We start from the raw sequence: 10,400 nt of genomic DNA, 5'->3' as shown, positions 1-10,400 counted from the left end.
ACACCCTATACTTGAAATGAACGGAATAAAACATAGTTGGTATTGTGTTTGGTTGTCGCTTGAATTAAATTAATTATAGAATTAATTTAATTGGATAATCAAATATCGAACACATTATGTACAAGGTTGTTGTACGCATAATGAGAACATAAATTTGGTTAGTATATAAATTCAAATAAGTATATAGTTTACCGAAATCATTATTATAATTAATGTAATTATAATTTTTAGTTTAAAACATAGTTATATTTATTTAATTTCTAGAATCCCTAAAAAATAGATATAAAAATCTCGTTTTTCTTTGCTTGGGGTCTAGCAGCCGTAAAAGCAAAGTTTTTTTTCAAAATAGTTTAGGGGATTCCTTCCGTTCATTATCAACTAGGTGGATTACGTAGAGGCCGGAGTCACGATAGATTGTGGCTTGGTTCGATAGTAGATCAGATTACTCGTTGCTAAGGCATTGTTGTCTACTCAGAATAAAAATTCGGTAATTTCGAAACCTTTATTTCACCCCGATTCGTTCCTCACACACGGATCCATGGTTAGGATCGCCGAATGTTTTAATTTTTCGTTGCGCCGTAGGGGTGCCGGCGGTCTAACAATGAAGGTAACGTGCCAATAATTAGGACACTTGTAGAGCCTCGTAAGATGTGATTAATTACTGGAAGTGTGGGGCAAGTGGTGATTAGAGATAATCATGATTGGGATTTGAATGTGAGTTATCTATAAATAGGATGTGTGATAGTGGAGAGAAGATTTCTTATTCATCTTCTCCACCAAACTTTGTTATCATCAAAGAAACCAGGAGAGTTTTTCTTTGTTAACAAGGGTGTAAACTGTAAGAGTTTAGGAGAACTTCTGTGCTAATTGTCTGCTAGTAAATTCTTAAACCTTCCTTTAAGTTTTACCAGATAGGTAGAAGTTAACTTAAGAAAGGATTGGTAGGATTTCTTTGAATACGAGGTAGGAAGGAAAGTCCTATCTAGAAATCGTTTGCATGTCTATAGATTCTTGTTGTATCATAAGTTGTTTTATAAAAGCATGAACGGTAAGCCTGTCTATCATAACTGGTAGTCCACACAAGTGGCATATTCACAGAGCAGATGTGCCCGTGATTGCCATATATGATATTAGAAACTAGTGTTGTTCTCCAATAAGCTAAGTTGATTTGCGGTTTCATCGACCATTTGATCTGAGACCAGAGTAATGAATTTTCCAAATATGGTGAATTAGTCAAGTCCCTTTTTCTTAATGTCTAATAGTAATTAAGGTGGGCTCGTTTTTCTCAAGAACTCACTAAGTTCATAGTAACTTACCCAGTTTTTTCTTACTTTCAGGTTCTTAGGTTAAACGTGGTGACTGAAGAGATACAACCATTTTATTTTAAATTATGATACCAACCAATAAGAACGTGACATGTTTTTAATGGATGACGTACAATTTTACTTTGTAAAATGAGTCGTAATTGATAGTTTATGGTATCACTTTTGATAAAAAAAAAGAGGTACCTAAGTAAAAAAAAAGTATAATATAGGAGCCAATTTTATAGTTTTTTTTAATAAAATGATGATTCAAACTCAAACTGTATCTAATAAAGATAACCACTAAACCATAATTTAAGGTTTAAGCCAATTTATAGGAAAGCCTTAACAAAATTAAACTAGTATAATGTAACTATCTGGTGACATACATTAGAACAAAGGGTTAAAAGACTTGATTTAAGACTTTAATGGTCCAAGTAAGGGGTTTTGGTAAATTAAGTTGTTAGATGGCTTAAGCCAACAACATATCAAATTAATTATAATAACCTTCATTTTCTTAAAAGATACATCATATGTTAAGTTGGGAATTTCTTTCATTGGATTTGCAAATCTAGCTAACAAATTTTAAAACAAGATAAATAAAAACATTTTTTTATGTTTATTATTCGTGTATCAAATTGAAAGTAAGATCTTATAATTTGAGGAGATAAAAAAAATACTTATAGGTTGTATTAGAGGTGCGCTGGGCCGAGCCAAGCCGAGCCCAATCAAAAATTTAGGTCTGTTTGTTAGGCAAGGGCCAAAAAATAGGCTTGCTAAAATCTGAGCCCGATTCAGTCCGTCCGTATTACTTTTTTATATAATTTTTAAATATATATAATACATCAAAAATACTAAAAACATTAAAATAAATATTTCACCAAAAAATTAAAAATAAATTTTAAAAAATATGTATACTTAAATAACACTAAGATAGATGCAACTTAACAAGCAAATGTCTCTAAAATAATAATAAAATCAACAATAAAACAAGTGTTATACAATATCCAAACAATAATAACAAAATAGTAGTAACATAATAGTGAAATGGTAGCAAAATAGCGAGAAAACAACAAGAAAATAGCATTAAAACTAGGGGTGAGCGTACGATCGAATCAAATCGAATGAAAAAAATTTCAAGTTAATCAAGTTGATGAATCCTATTTTATCATCCTAACTCGATTTGAAATATTCTCGAATCAAGTCGAGTGAGATAGAATTCTAATTGAATCGAATCGAATCGAATCTAATCGAATATATTTGTTTGAGTTAAATTTTTAAAAAAATGACTTTGGATCCTTATAACCACTGCCACCTACTGTAATCAAATTTGCCCACCGTAATCAAATTTGTTATTAACTTTCATCTATGATTTATTTAGTAATCTTTTATATACGAGTTAGTTTCTATGCTTGTTTAGTTGTTTCAATTATTTTCTGATTTTTGTCACTATGCATTTTTAAATTTTAAAAAAAAATATTAAATATAAAAAATGTGATTTTTAATAAAAGTTATCTTAAAGATAAAATGTGAAATAGATACGAACATAAAATTTTAACACAAATATTTATGGCATCATCAATAATTTAATTTTAACATAAATTTATAAAGATTTAATATGATTAAATAATTTAATAATATAAATAGTACAAAATGTGAAGTCTAATTTAATAATATAAATAGTAGGCATAAATAAAGCTATTACTATTTAGGTTTAGGGATTTTTTTTGGATGATTTTTTATTTGGGGTAAAGGGTGAAAAATAAAAGTTTAGGGGGAAAATAAAAAGTTTTGAGGGTTGGGGAGGAAAATTTTGGGGGGAAAGTGGGAGGAAGTAAAAGTATTGAGGGAAAAGTAAAAAGGTTTGGGGGTTTGGGGTAAAAATGTAAAATATTATAGTTTGGTATTTGATTTATTCGAATTCAAAAATTAAACTCGATTCGAACTCGAAATTTGAAAAAAAATCAAGTTGACTCGATTAACTCTATTCGTTTAACTCGAAATTCAAAATGTTTTTCGATTTTTTCAAGTTGAATCGATTTTTGGTCAACCCTAATTAAAACAATAAAAAATAGTAGATTTTTTTGTCCTTTTATAAATTCGGGCAGGCTTAGGCCCAGGCAAAAAATGCCTTACCCGAGGCCCAACCCGTTTTTTAAACAAACCTTATTTTTTTTCTCAAGCCCATTTTTTGGGCCTATATTTTTATACAAACCCTCACACTTTTCAAGTAAGCCTTCGGGCTGGACCAAATGACCCGATCCATGAGCAGGTCTACGTCGTACCCTTTCTATAAGTCTTATAATTTTAGCCAGGTATTTCCTGGTTTTGATGCTAGCTATTATTTTTTATTTTATTTTATTTAGTTTATCCTTAATCAGGAGCAAGTACAAAGTCATAAAATTTGTATTGGAGGTTGAGATAAAAATAAAAAATTTAGAAGATTAATAGTAAATTTTTCTGAATTAAAATGGTCTAAATTAAAGATATAATTATTTAGAGAAAAAAATGTATTTTTCCTTCGAAAAAAAAATAAAAAAAAGAGACTAAAATTGATTTTTTTTAATTTTTAAAAAACAGTAAAAGAAAAATTATACCTATTTAACTAGGGGTGAATCCCTGGCTTTGTCCATAAGGAGGAGGGGCTTTCGCTCCTGGGTTCTTCGAAACATTATTTATCATTAGTTAATAAAATGATAAAATTCTATTTTAATATTTAAAAATTTATAATTCAATTTCAATATTTAATATGATTAAATTTTTTATTTTACACTGGTTTAATAAAGGTACTTTGAATTTAAACTTAAATATTTGTGACTATGTTAAAGATGAAACTTCTCAAAGTGATCAAATAAGAATAAAAACTTTTCAAATATAGTTATACCCGAATTAATGGAAACTGATTGTTAGATATACCCGAACTAATGGAAACTGATTAAATAGATTAAGATCCTAATGGAAAAAGAAAATTAATTAGATTCAAATATTCTAAAAGATAATTATTTAAGATCCTTTGATAAAAGAATGTTTATGTCTTAGAATTCAGACAAAAAATTCTAAAATTAATGATTTAGCTGAAGATATAGCAATCAGTTGGACTTCTATTAATGAATATACTAATACCACTACACCAAAACAGGTTTTTAGCGGCGCTTTTTTAGGCAGCGCAGCTAAAAGTATTTGCGGCGCTCTCCAAAGTGCCGCTAAAATTGCCTCTATAGCGGTGTTTATTTTTAAAAACACCGCTAAAGGTCATGTTCTTTAGCGACACTTTCTCCATAAACGCCGCTAAAGACCATGTTCTTTAGCGGCGCTTTCTGCATAAACGTCGCGAAAGATCATGTTTTTTAGCTGCGCTTTTCCCACAAACGCCGCTAAAGACCTTGACTTTTAGCGACGCTTTTTCTACAAACGCCGCTAAAGACCTTAACCTTTAGTGGCGCTTTTTCCCACAAACTCCGCTAAAAACATAACCTTTAAAAATACATATTTTTATCAAATAATATTTATTTTTATGACAAATATTTTATTTTATTTTATTTTTTAAATTTGAACTTTAAATATACATATGAGCAACAGACTAACTAGTTGAATAAGCCTATGATTATAGACATTACAAGGTAATAAAAAATACAATGCATTTTCTTAATCAAGTAAATCTTGGTAATAAAAGATATAATACAATTTACATGACTCAATAATTTACAGTTTAATAAAAGATATAATCAAGCAAGTATGAAATCCAAATCCAGAATAAACGCCTATTTACATCTCTAACTGCCATGCATTACTTCTTTACATGACACAACAATTTACAGTTTAATGGAATCGAATTTAATGTTTACATGAAAAAAAATCTAAACCAAAGGACAAGTTTTGAGTCCAGACCTCTCCCCGTCCTTTATGCCATCCTGATCATCAACCCAAAATAGATGGGAACATGCGTAAATAGCTCTGCACTGATCAGCCTTCTTCAATAGCCGAGCTGAATACTGACCAAAGTAACACATATTTAAGTTTTGTATAAACAGTTCAATGAAGTACAATGAATCAGAGAAGAGGAAGCAATATTACTCCTGTGGCTTTGTGTGTCAAAGTATCTCTGTTCTCAACACCAAATACATTCATCCTCTAGAGAGTCCCAATTATCAGATGAATTGCAGTCACTTGGGCTTTAGAGTCCTATGATCAATAAACATTCATGAAACTCTACACAAATTAGAAAGGCATAACAGACTTCAACAATAGCTGATCTGAGTAGTACAATTACCGCAATTTCTTCTTCATATAATACAAACGCTTGTGTGAAAAATTCATACGCAACATACTCAATATCATAGCCATTAGCTGCCTGATAGTCAAGAAACAGAACAAGGAAACATAAAATTCAAGCCTCTCTTCATCAAAAAGGAATATAACCAAAGACAAAGCCTGCAATACTGTTCACTATGCATATATTGCTAATATCATAATGATAATATGCCATTCATTAAACTTAAAAGTCATAATGATGGGAGATTTATGATGATAGCACACTCTTCGCATCATCTTAAAATAAAATTATTGATCCCTAATGCTTGGAATCAACATAATAAATTAATGGAACATTGGTAACAGCCCTAAGAATGTCACAAATAAAGCTATTTATTCTTGTAAGCACCTGTTCCATCAGAAACCTTGCACCCTCGTGAGCAACATTATTTATCTCAGTATGCCTTTTCCCAACTATCAATTAGAAAAATGGCATCTCTTGAAGTTCAATAAAATTTGTTATCATCTAAAATAATTTTCAGGGTTCAATTCACTATTTAACCAATGACTGTTATGCAGAGTTGGTTTAAGTCAAGTCTCAAGATTACCTCAGCACATTGCAGGTACAACCTTAATGCAAGTTCAGGGGATGGAACAGCTGAAAGGGACTCAATGATCTAAAAGAAGGGCTATTAGAGTGTCTTTTGCATAATGTGATATAAGTTATTAGATTGTAGTATAAAAAGAAAATCAGTATTATAAAAATAAAACATCTGATAACGTTTTAATTCCACTTGTGGAATTAAAATTTAATACTCACAATATATCAGATGCTAATTTATATTAACATATCAAAATATATAATTATAAAACAAAAATATAAACACAATATATATATATATGAGAATTAAGGATCGTTGAATTTTTTAAATTTAGAATTAAATTAATATAACATATAAATATTAGAGGATTAAATTTGTTATTAGACTAATAAAAAAATTCACGACAACTTTTCAATCACTCATCTACAACTAATGAGAGAATATATTAAATATTTAATTTCAAATAATTAAATAATTAAATAAAAATGAATAATTAAGCGACTAAAATAGAATAAATTATATAATTAAGTCACTGTTCTTATATTTTACCCTAATATACTAATTAATTAATACCTATTCTTATAATATTCCATTTCTTAAATCTGTTCAGTGACTGCATTTCACGTCCCCAACTTGTTATTCCCTTTTAGATATCTTCACATGCCTCTCACCTTTCTTCTAACTCTTTCTTTATTTTTTTTAAATATTTATTCAAATATCAATTAAAAATATAATATGTACTTTTTAAAAAAAATATATACTATAAGGATACTCATTCAATTATAAAATTTTTAGATGTTTTCAAAATTTGATTTTTTTTTGTTATTCTATTATTAAATAGTTAAATTTGTATTTTTTATATATAAGAAAAAGAGGGAACTTATTAAGTAAAATATTCATTACAGTGCCTAGGAATGATTATCCTGTAACAAGACACATGCACAAGTAACTTCACTAGTAAATCAAACCACATCATCATATTCGATTGTATAGTACACATTGGGGGAGCAAGGTGAAAATAGCAGTGATATTCCCTAAATTCACTTAACAAAACCTTCTTAGAAAGTCATTCTCTGTTGTGATGGTGAAAGACCTAAGAGTTAGGACAGACAATTGCAAGAATGACAACAATAAGACACACCAAAACCAAAAACAACTCAGCAGTGGGAGATTTATATTTCCTCAAAGGTCTTTTTCCTTGTAAATTTAGCTGTTATAGATTAGTTATGTCAAAAAGAATTACACAATTCAATGGTTCCTTCACTAGTGTAACAGAATTAATGTAGATGCAAAACAAGAGCTTAACAGATTAGAAGATATGCTCACCTCAATAATACCTCTCTTTGGACCAGTTGGGAGAACACCATAGGGAAATAAATAGAGATTAAGTCCAACAGCTGTAAATATGTCTCTTAGAAGAGCTATCACTTGAAGAGCAAGAACATCTTGTCGCCAATCATCTCCAACCTTGAATAAAAGTCAATTATAAAAAGATGGCAGCATGGCTTTATGTAAGAAATCAAGATAATGCATTTTATCCAGCAAAACAAGAAAGCTAAACAAGTTCAATTATGCAACCTGGAACTGTATTAGGAACTTAAAATTGAATAACTAGAAAGTGTAGTACATAAATGCAGCTGTAATCTCAAAAGGTGAGTTAGGGTGCTTTTATTCCAGTCGAAAGATCAATTTCTAAAATCCAAAACTCCCATAACATACTAAAAAGGAAACCCCCTTTCAGAGTTGGTTGGTACTCACAGTATCCCTTGTCTTTTGTAGGAGAAAAAAAGGGAGATGGCCCCATAATTGGTACATAAATGTGCCAACATGGGCAGCCAAGCAAATAAAGGGGGTTTCAAACTTTCCCAAAATTATTGGTACAAGATAGAATTTTGTGCTTCCAGGAAAAAAAGAAGGCCTCTATCAACTACTCTTACTCGGTAAAATGTAGTGCTTGTGATGTCTTGGGATAAATGCCAAGAACTGTTGCTGCCTGATACCTTCTTTATTCGTGTATGTTTGGCACGTAAGAAGTTTCTGACATTAAAAAGCCTAAATTAGCTAAGGCTCTCCATTCAATAAATTTCTTGTACTAGCTTATTAAACCAGTGAAGTACAAAGAGCATTATGGTATTGCTTGCATGAACATGAAAAACAAGTTGCCATGACAAAATGAAAACACGAGTATAGGTCTTAAAAAAATAATAAGATAAATAAATAAATATATTATAGTAAACATTATTTTTATATTTTGGATAAGCTAGAATATATAATATCAAAAAATAAAAATGCTATAATAATATTGGATTCGCATTACTTATCTTTTGAGTTGTTAACTATGAATTATCTTGTAATTTAGAATTTAACAGTAATTAAAATCAAAAGGTTCATAATTCATAAATATAATAATTTTTTAATATATCAAATAAATAAAAACTAAATCTTATATGCCAATTTTAAGCTTTTTGACTCTATATTTTATTTTTAATATTTCAAAAGAAAGTTATATTTTGATAATGAAAAACTATTGCTAATGTATTAAATAATTAAAGTATTATTAAATATAATATAATATTAAAATAATAATATAGTAAACATTAAACATATTTTGACTAGGCCAGAAAAGAATAAGATACCATTCTAACATCTAATAGTGTTCCATCGATTATCTAATTCTCAATCAGTCACCACATAACAACATTACGTGAACCTACACTTGCTGCTGCAAAATATATATTCAAACCAAACCATGAAGTTATTAAACAATGTCAAAAAGGAAGTTCAGATTTACAAAGCTAAAGGCTCAGTCAGGCAAATACTATCAGGAGAATAAATACAGGTATGCCGCCAGAAGTTTCTCAATTAAACACAACAATTTCATATAGGCAACAGCAAATGCATAACATAACAGATTAAAACCGTATAAAAGGACAAAATAATAGTTTAGCATATCCAATCACCTTAGCTTTGACTTTCTTGAAATCCAGAACACGAAGTGATTTGAGTTTGTGAATCACATATAACCTATAATTAGGTTTTTTTGTAATATTGTTATCCAACAGGCTAAGGAATTACAGCTTAGGGAGTGATGAAAGAGGGTCAATCTTCACTAAGTTCACCAGTCGGTTATCTGTGAGAACCAACGTATGTAAACTTGGCAAGAACTCTGCAAGAAAGGGAAATGTGAACAGCATAAGAGCCTTCTACCAAGAGACAACACCAAAAGGCAAAGGGCACATGCTAAAGTACAAGGGAAATTGAAGTGTTGATTCAAAGCTTACCCCCAATATTGGGATTGATACGAGTAACTCGGTTGTTGTTTATAAGTAAAGTACCCAAGCGTTTAAGATAAGGGAAGTTGTCCAGCTTCACAATTTCATTGCCAGATAAATATCTATGGTATCGAATTGGTCCTATCAATTTAGCAAATGTAACAAAAAAAAAGAACCCACCAGTAAATTAAAGCTACGAATGCACTAAAAACTGGCACAAACAAAGTAATACACACCTCGGTAGCACCCAAGTTTTCGATTACAGTAATTTTGTTACCTGAAAGGGGAAAAAGGAAAGAAAGGGAATTTTGAGAACATTATTATGATGAGGGTTAGGGTTAGAGCGGAAGAAGGGCGAAGCAGCACCTCGAAGATCCAATTCTCGCTCCTTGAGGGCATTGAAGAAGTGAGGACACTTCCAAATCAAGTCGGCCGTGAGCTTCACCATGCCTACCTACTTCCTCATTTTTTTTTGCTCTGCTAAAACCCTAAACCACCGCCGTTGTCTTTGTTCAATGAACCCTAAACTTGGAATCATCTCTTAATCTACCATCGTAAGTAAACCGAGACAAAAGAGCCTATCATGTGACGAACTAACAAAGAGTACCAAGAAGAAGAAATTGGGAGAGGCGCAGTTTAGGGATTGGATTTGGTTGAAAAATGAGAGCTTTTTAACTATGTTTACGCGATTTTCTTTAAAGTAAAATGATTTTTTTGTGGCGTTTTTATTAAAAACGCCACTAAAAATTACCGTTTTATTAAATTTTAATTTATAATTCTGGCGTTTTTTGTAAAAACGCCATTAAAAAAATTAATTTATTAAAGTTAAACGGTGACGTTTTGATAAAAGTTTTAAATAAATAATTCTAAATTTTTTAAGTAATATTTATAAGAATTAGATAAAATTATAATTTTTATTTATTTTATTTCATTTTCATTTTCATTTTTGTATTTTAATTTTATTTCTTATAATT

At 30.0% G+C, this 10,400-nt stretch overlaps 1 pseudogene; it reads right to left on the bottom strand.

The window, feature by feature from the left end:
• Positions 1 to 4,922: 4,922 nt before the first annotated feature.
• On the bottom strand, positions 4,923 to 10,104 carry LOC107918426 (U2 small nuclear ribonucleoprotein A'-like; annotated as a pseudogene).
• Positions 10,105 to 10,400: the final 296 nt, after the last annotated feature.

Source organism: Gossypium hirsutum, chromosome D13 (genome assembly GCF_007990345.1).
Source record: "Gossypium hirsutum isolate 1008001.06 chromosome D13, Gossypium_hirsutum_v2.1, whole genome shotgun sequence".
Classification (NCBI taxonomy): Eukaryota; Viridiplantae; Streptophyta; class Magnoliopsida; order Malvales; family Malvaceae; genus Gossypium; species Gossypium hirsutum.
This window is presented reverse-complemented; position numbering and strand designations above follow the sequence as displayed.